The following is an 8,847-nucleotide window of genomic DNA, read 5'->3' on the forward strand; positions in this document are numbered from 1 at the left end:
CTCTGATGGCTCTTTTTTTGCCAAGTAAAGCAATTCGTTTGAGATTTTGAGGCTTGGAGCCCCCCCACAGGACATGATTGAGTAAGAGATGTGAGACTCAAACACAACACGTGGTATACAGTCTTTTTTTCCCGCAAATTGTTGTTGTTTTTGAGTTTTTGCAAGGTTTCGAAGGACCAAAAACGCACTTGTTGGGCTATATTTTGCTTTCAATTTTGACCAACATCTGTTCATTCCAGTCTAATCCCATCATCCCAATATTCACACCCCAGCAGATTCTGCTGATCGTTTGTGACATCCACTCTCCCTGTCACCTATGCACAAGCTAGGGACTAGTCCAGGAATTTTTTGAATTTTTCGCTTTTGGTTTTGTTTGGATGCAGATGCGATTTGTGTTGTTTTTGTTTATTGAAGTTTGAGGTGGTTATGTTTCAAAAAATTTGGGACTAGATTGTTTAGCTTGTGATGAAATGGTTTCTAATTCCAGGACTTCCACAATCTCCTTGTGCCTAGGTAACCAGGGTAGTTGTCCATCAGCGAACATGTTAAAGATTTTCCACTGGAATCGCATTACTGGTTATTTTTGTTTTGAACATAAACCAGGACAAAGCAAAGGGCCCAGGATGTGAACCTTGTGGCACGAGCGACCCATTTCGGAATCAAACTGGGTCGTGGTAAAGTGTGGATTTTAATTGTTTGAATTTGGTTGTGCTTGAGAACCTCCACTACCTGATACCTATTTGGTCAAGGTAATGAGGTTAGCCATGGGATGGGCAGAATTTTGTAGAAGCGGCCCAGTGCTTAGATAATTTCTTTCAATAAAATGACCGCATTTGACCAACAGTTGGAAGGCCTTCGATAGGTCAGCAAGCAAACAGCACAACCGAATACCGTCGGCTCACCAGTCCTCGGACCGCATCAATTGCAAACCATTTACAAAATCAATATTAAGGCCAGTTTGGTTGATTTGCGATTTTCTGAAGCCCATACTTGCCTCTTCCACCAGGAAGTTTATTTTCCTCCAGAGGTAGAGGGAGTCCAGCTGGTCACAAGTGATTTACCCCTTCTCAATGATTTTGGATACTGACTTGCCGGAAAGGAGCGATATTGGACGATAGTTTCGCAGACCATCGGACTCATCACCCTTCTTTTTGAATAAGAGGCCTCAACCTTGGCCGCCACCTTTGCAAGTGCATCCGGGAAGGTTGCAGCAGCTGTTTTATGGAGGCATTCACCAACTCCACAAGGGGTGTTTTTAAGAGTCAGTATCCTCTTTTCTGACAGAAATTTTAATAGCCTTCATTACATAGACCATCCACTCCGGCCGATGTTTTCGGTTTGAGGTTTGAAAAAAGTTTTTTTTATAGTATTCTATTCATCTATGGGCCTGAAAGATTCTAGTTTTAGTGTTAGGGTCTATGTTTGGACCGTCATTGTCATCAGGTGAAGGCAATAGTTTTAAATTTTCATTTATTTGGTCTGCAATGTTTATGAAGTAATTGTTTTAAAAAATCTGTTGCCTCCGATCTGCTTTGGGTGATTTATTCTTTTTGTTTCCATTAATTGATTTCTAATATTTGTTATCTTATCAGTGCTCTTTCCTCTAAAATTGAATTTACAACCATTCCAGGAATTCCTTTTGTTTGTTGTCAGATTCATTTATTATTTATTGTTAAAAACCATTTCTGCTTTTGTTGACTTGATTCTTAATCTGTAAGTCTCCATAGGGCTGAATTGTATTTCTGGTATCCTGTTTTCTGAATTTTTGTTTTATTTTCCATCTTATTACAAATCCATATTCATATGGCCCCTGTTCTTTAAATTGCTTATTTTCATTGTTCATCTACCATTTTAATTCTGTGATTTTCTTTTATGGTAACTTCTTTTAAAGGGCAGGCTATATTGTAGTGGTATGCAAAAGTTTTGATAAAAGCTCCATATTTGTCATTTATATTTAGGGCGTTATAAAAATCTCTCCAATCTTCATTTCTCAGTCTAAGTTTTAATTCATCTAGGTTATTCTGTTTCATGCTTCTTATTTGTTTTTTAGTTTTACAATTTTTCCCTTTGTGAGTATCAATATTTAGTGATATGGCATGGTGATCAGATAGGAGTGGTTCGATTACTTCGTTTTTGTGTTTTTCAAAATTTGTAATGAAGTTGTCGATACAAGTGGCAGAGGTATCAGTTTCTCTGGTGGCCTCTTTTACAGTTAGATTTAAGCCAAAAAATAACCATAAAATCACTGGTAAGCACTTTTAATATGAAGACTGCTTAATATACAATATATGGTGTGAGTATATGGTAGTATAGGAGACACGTATTAAGGACATGGTACAAAGAGAATAAACTGGGCGGATAGGTGGCACTGTATTTGTGGAAAAATCTGGTACAAGTCACATTATCCAATAAATGATAAACCATTCTAGGGTTAAATGTGCATAAGCTATCATGTTAATTAATTTTTTTTAACTTTCTGATGTAATGTTACAGAGCTATTGTAAGGAATGACTGTGGGGCTGAACGAGGACACACTCGGGGGAACACTGAAAAGTGGAATAGCTCAATATGTGGCTCTCGAGATGATGAGAGGAAACAGTCGAGACAACCGAGGCTGCGGGCCAGGTGTCTGCCCTGGCTCTACAATACAGCTTCGTCCCTCCAGCAGGGGGTAAGCATACACCTGGGGTATGATAGAAAGGAAGTTAGTAAAGGACAAATTATATTGTTTTTATTGAATTTCAGTGCTTTATGTGCAGATTAAGATTTAAGATTTTACTGCTGGGTTCCATTTTTTAAATAACTTTTAACAGGATGATAAAGGAACTTCATTCGTAATGTGGCAAAAAAATGATGTTTTTTTATACAGGGTGAATTTAAGTTAGGTGTCGAAAAATTTTTTGGGTGATACTACTCAGTATTATAGACCAAAATATGAAAATAAAAAATCCCTATCTCATCTATCTTTTAACTACGACCAATTTCGCTATTTTGTTAAAAAATCATGTTTTTGTTTCAATAAAACTCAATTTCCTCCATTATTTTTAATGTTTTTTTAATTCTGAATCCATTTTTGAAATCTACACAAAATTTTACATGGGAATAATGGAGAAGAAAAACTGTCTTGAAAAATAAGTTTGATACAAACAAATTGCTAATAAATAAAATTCTTAAGTTTTCGGCAAAAACATTAAAAAGATATTAGACCCGAGGAATTAAATGAAGTTAATTCTGAAGAGAGGCCAATACCACAAAAAACTTGCCCATTTTGTGGGCTTTAAAATGACATAATGCAGCGTTACTTTTATTTTCATCTTATACTGGTTATTAAAGAATCAGTATTGGAAAACAAAGGTCTACTTAAAATATCACGGTGCCAAATAACCAGTCAAAATTGTGTTTGATTCAATAATAAATCAAAACATAGGATAAACACATAAAGAACAGTTACAAAAAAGAATAATCATAAAAGAAAGTAATCTACAAATTGCTTTCAAATTGCCTGCCTTCGTTTCTAATGCAGGCTCTCGCACACTTCCTCATTGCCCTAACCATCACGTTCAAAGATAACTTGTTACGCATTATTTGGGCAGCTAACTCAATCCGGTTTCTTAAGTCTTCCTCAGAGTTTACAGTGGTCGAGTAAACTTCCTGTTTCATAGTCCCCCAAACAAAGAAGTCCATAGGAGATAGGTCAGGAGATCTGGCCGGCCAAGCTACAGTTCCAGCGCGACCTATCCATGTCGGGTAATTGTCCGTTAACCACTGACGCACATTCATTGCTGAAATGAGGAGGAGCACCGTCCTGTTGGAAAACTATGTTGTCCCTTCTGATTGTGGTCCATATCAAGTCCATCCAGAAGTGTGGGCAAGGTATGCTGTAAAAAGTCCAAGTAAACTTCACTATTTAAGGTTCCTTGAAAAATGTAGGGACCCACAAGTTGGTTTCCGATGACTCCTGCCCATACGTTGAGATGAAAACGTCTTTGAAAGGAACTTTCTCTTGAAGCCCTGGGATTTTGTTCGGCCCAATGGTGCATGTTATGCGTGTTAAAAAACACCAGCCCTAGTGAAGGTAGACTCATCGGTGTACAAAATGTTTCTTTCTCAAAAAATGGATATTGTTCAATATCACTATTGAGCAGCCAGCGACAGAACTCTACTCTTGGACCAAAGTCCATTTGGTTCTAACGCTTGAACCTTTGTAAAGTGATAGGGGTGGAAGTTATTTTCGTGTAAGATTCCTAACACTTTACTCTGAGAAACACCAACTTCTCTGGCAAGTTGTCGGCTGCTGACCTCAGATTTTCTTGAACTAAATCTAGAACTCGTTCATCTAAGCCAACATCTCGAAGAACAGGACCTACCTCATTACGCTGCCTGTGAACTGTTCCTCTCTCCAACAAACGCTGATGTAGCCTCGTAAAAACTTTATCACTAGGAACTCTACGATCTGGGTACCGAGCGTGGTATTCTCTCTGAGCAGCCCAGAGCATTCCCGCCACAAAAACCATATACAAAATGCATCTCTGCATACTCTCTCGATGTGAAATCCATGATAGCTACGACTCAAAATAACTATTTTTTAAGTGGATAGAGGTAAAGTCAGCTGAAAGACAAAATAAAACCTGAAACATGGGGTATTCCTTCATACTTGTGATTGTAGAGATAAGATAGTCAGGAGTAAAAACTGATAAGATATGACAATCTGGAGGCAGGCAATTTGAAAGCAATTTGCAGATTACTTACTTTTTATGATTATTCTTTTTTGTAACTGTTCTTTATGTGTTTATCCTATATTTGATTTATTATTGAATTAAACACGATTTTGACTGGTTATTTGGCACCGTGATATTTTAAGTAGAACCTTGTTTTCCAATACTGATTCTTTAATAACCAGTATAAGATGAAAATAAAAGTAACGCTGCATTATGTCATTTTAAAGCCCACAAAATGGGCAAGTTTTTTGTGGTATTGGCCTCTCTTCAGAATTAACTTCATTTAATTCCTCGGGTCTAATATCTTTTTAATGTTTTTGCCGAAAACTTAAGAATTTTATTTATTAGCAATTTGTCTGTATCAAACTTATTATTCAAGACAGTTTTTCTCCATTATTCCCATGTAAAATTTTGTGTAGATTTCAAAAATGGATTCAGAATTAAAAAAACATTAAAAATAATGGAGGAAATTGAGTTTTATTGAAACAAAACATGATTTTTTAACAAAATAGCGAAATTGGTCGTAGTTAAAAGATAGATGGGATAGGGATTTTTTATTTTCATATTTTGGTCTATAATACTGAGTAGTATCACCCCAAAAAATTTTTCGACACTAACTTAAATTCACCCTGTATAAAACATCATTTTTTGCCACATTACGAATGAAGTTCTTTTATCATCCTGTAAAAGTTATTATATATTATTATAATATATACAATTAATTGTAATATATATATATATAAATTATATATAATATACATTGTATATGTATTTGTAATATTATATATTAGTTTTTCACCCACATGTACAATCCTGGACAAAACCTTTATACCACTACCATTTTTGTGTATAACGTTTTTTACAGATTTATTAACTCATTTTAATGTGAGTTGTTATTTTTTATTTTGTACTGAGTACATAAAACAGGATAGTAACAAATTACAAAAGCTATTTATTTGAAATATTTAGTATAAAATTTTACACAACAGATAAGGTAATTACTTTAAATCATTTGTAAGTGGGCTACAAATAGTTTTGATGCTCTGTGTTTATCAGTACCTTGTGTTTCCACCTCTTGCTTTTATTACTTTATTGGAGTCTCCGTCACATTCCAGTAATAAGATATTGCAGCTTATATAGTTTGTAACAAATATAAGCCCATGATATAAGATGTCAATTTTCCAACTCCTGATGGACGGGTGTACACTGTTTTGTGTATGTGTGCTATGTCCAGATACAGTTCATGGTGGTTCAAATAAGTAATGATTTTTTTTTAACTGTATAGGATACGATAAACCACCCAAACATTATGTGGCAAATCAGAAACGCTTCAGATACAGAGGAAGGGAATTGGAATAACCAAATTAAATGCGTTTCTTAAACACCTTCAATCAATATCTGTAATATTAAATAGTTAAACAGCGGTTAACATTCTAGTATTTCATTATTTTACGTTCAAATCATTAGTTTTGAAAGTAATTTAGTCAACATAAATAAGACCGAAAAAATTTAACAGGCCTCGAGAGTTCCTAGACTGTGTGGGCCACATCCGATTGCTGTCATGGTTGCTGTTAGGATCCCTGTCCCACACCGCTCTACACGCCAGTAACCTGCACCCCTGTACCCCAGGAGGCCTCTTGCCACATTGCAGACCACATCCAGATTATCATGGCTGGCTTTGCAGAGCAGCCAAAGGCCTCTGTGCTTCACATGTCCTCCCCTCTTTCCACGCTTTTGTTCTCTGCCAGGTCAGCTATTCTCATATTTGTAATAGTAATAAAGAGTATTATCCATTTAACCAGTATAGTTGGATGCATTACACTCTGTCAGCACCAAACCTATTATGTTTCGTGTCCTCGGCAGCTGTGGACTGTTTACCTGGAGCAGAGTGCTGCCTGTTAACATACCTGCCAGTGAGGCTCATTCCACCACCATGGGGCATCTTGTTTGACTTCTGGGGAAAAGTAACCTCCTTGTGTGCTTCAGCTTGTCTCACATTCTAAAGTGGTAATTTATTATTTAAAATATCTCTTTTAGTAATAATTAACATTTTTTTATAGATTAAATTCATATTTTATAAAAATAAATCATTGTTATCACTAATTCTTTATAATATCTTATACATGTTACATTAGAGCAAAATATGCTTTAGTTTAAATTTCTATAAAAATTTTACTAGAGTTATTTTACCTGGAAACATTTAAAAATAGAGTATTTAAAACCAACTTCACTGAAATGGGTGTTAAAGATTGACTGTGGTAAATGTCATATGATGTTCTAGACTGCATAGTTTTAATGATACTTTAAAAGTCAGACAACTATCCTGTACCAGTTAACTGGCAGAATCTGAAACAGAGAAAGCTTCCCCTATAACTGATATAGTGCCTCCTATTCTTCCTCACGTTAACTGTAATATGGTATCTGGGCAGGAGATTGCCACAAATACACACCCTTACTCATCACTCCGCGTTGTTCTGCATAGATCTTCTCATTAGCTTAAGTGTAGTAGGGAGGTTTTCCTCAACTTCTTGTACTCAGTAAGTCAGTAAAGGATGTACAGTAAAGGGGTTAAAACCATTTCCTGTTTAGCGTAAAATTGTATTTTTATTGTTACAGATAATTGAAATAAAATTGATAAGAGCATAAATTCTAGGTAATTTAATTTTTTTAGGCTTGTTTACAATTTTAAATGTATTGAGCTTTGAGGTTTCTTGTCCCTGATCATCTTTAATAATTTGACTTGATCCAGATCATGTTACTAGTGTGTTTTAATTCTTAACCGTACAGAAACCATAGATGTCAGATGCCTGTTACTAAATGTGGAATTATATGTTTAGTCATCCATCTCATCTGAGTAGGTAGGAAGTATTTTATAATTATACCATATTTAGATTTTATTAGGTTATTTTACTCCTTAGATTTTAAATTTATATCAAATGCAGTAAAGTCTTTTACTTTTCTCTGCAGCTAGCAGAAATGGTGAACCTTCACTTCCTGAGTCTGTTGGAAGCTCTGTTAGAGTGCAATTCAGCTGTTTTGAGCAAATTGATGCCAATTTGGAGTCCTGTACTGTTCGCGCATTACATTCAGGTAAATTTTGTGCAAATAAGCTGCTTTATCTACTAGAAAAAAATTTTTGATCAAATTTAAAGTTAAAATAGTCATTTATAAATCAGTAAACCAACTCTAAAGCTGTGAATACTGTGCAGTTGCCAGGACACCTGCAGGTGAGACTGCAGGGTTGTCGTAATCTGCCTCCCACCACTCATATCACCCCACCTACTCAGACCAACTCATCAGATCGCATCCCCAACCCCCAGCTGCTGCGTTGGCTGCAGAGGCTACAGTTCAAGATGGGCCAGATAGAGCTGCAATCCTCTGCAGCTACCCACTTTTACTCCATTTAAGATAATTTAGAGTAAAACTTACTGTAAGTATAATATTTTTCTGGATTGAATTTGAGTCAAAACTTGTGAAACGTTCTGGTTTAATTAATTTCGACATTTTCTTGTAATGTATATCTCCAGATAAAGAGTTAGACTTTGAATCTGAGATAGTGATAATGCAGTTTAAATCCTGTCTGTGATCAAAACACGTCTTGTTACTAGTACTACCTACCTCACATTTCCTCTTTATTCTGTGAAGTAAATTATTGAGCAGGCCAGTGGTCCTATAATGGGTAGTATAACAATGGAAAGTACACTAAACTATCCATTTTTCCTTACAACTGCTAAGACATTACGTTTTTAATGATGCTGAAGAACGGTCTGTATTAGCCCTATAACGAAACAATATTAAACTTCAAAGACTTTTGCTACCCTATCTTTAGTCATACATTTATGAGAGAGGCCTCATTTGAACCCTCCCCATGCCGTAGACACAGACATATTCCAATGATAGACAGACTAAAAAACGCAATACACAAATATATCCTAAATTATACATTGTGTCTCTTGGAGAGTCTTTTGGTTCACATAAAACCTTCGGAATAGCTGGCCATACACTCCATATTTATTGTGGTTGACTAGGAAGTATTTTTAGACAACCTACATTCTGTGGCCAGGAGAGATGGCGCCCTTTGCTTAGCTCCTTCCTCCTGCTTGTCTGTTTTGCGTGTCCAATAGAGCCA

At 35.9% G+C, this 8,847-nt stretch overlaps 1 pseudogene; it reads left to right on the plus strand.

Annotated features, from left to right (window-relative positions):
• Positions 1 to 2,507: 2,507 nt before the first annotated feature.
• Positions 2,508 to 8,578, plus strand: LOC124374621 (annotated as a pseudogene).
• The last annotated feature ends 269 nt before the right edge of the window (positions 8,579 to 8,847 follow it).

Source organism: Homalodisca vitripennis, unplaced genomic scaffold, assembly GCF_021130785.1.
Source record: "Homalodisca vitripennis isolate AUS2020 unplaced genomic scaffold, UT_GWSS_2.1 ScUCBcl_9359;HRSCAF=17826, whole genome shotgun sequence".
Classification (NCBI taxonomy): Eukaryota; Metazoa; Arthropoda; class Insecta; order Hemiptera; family Cicadellidae; genus Homalodisca; species Homalodisca vitripennis.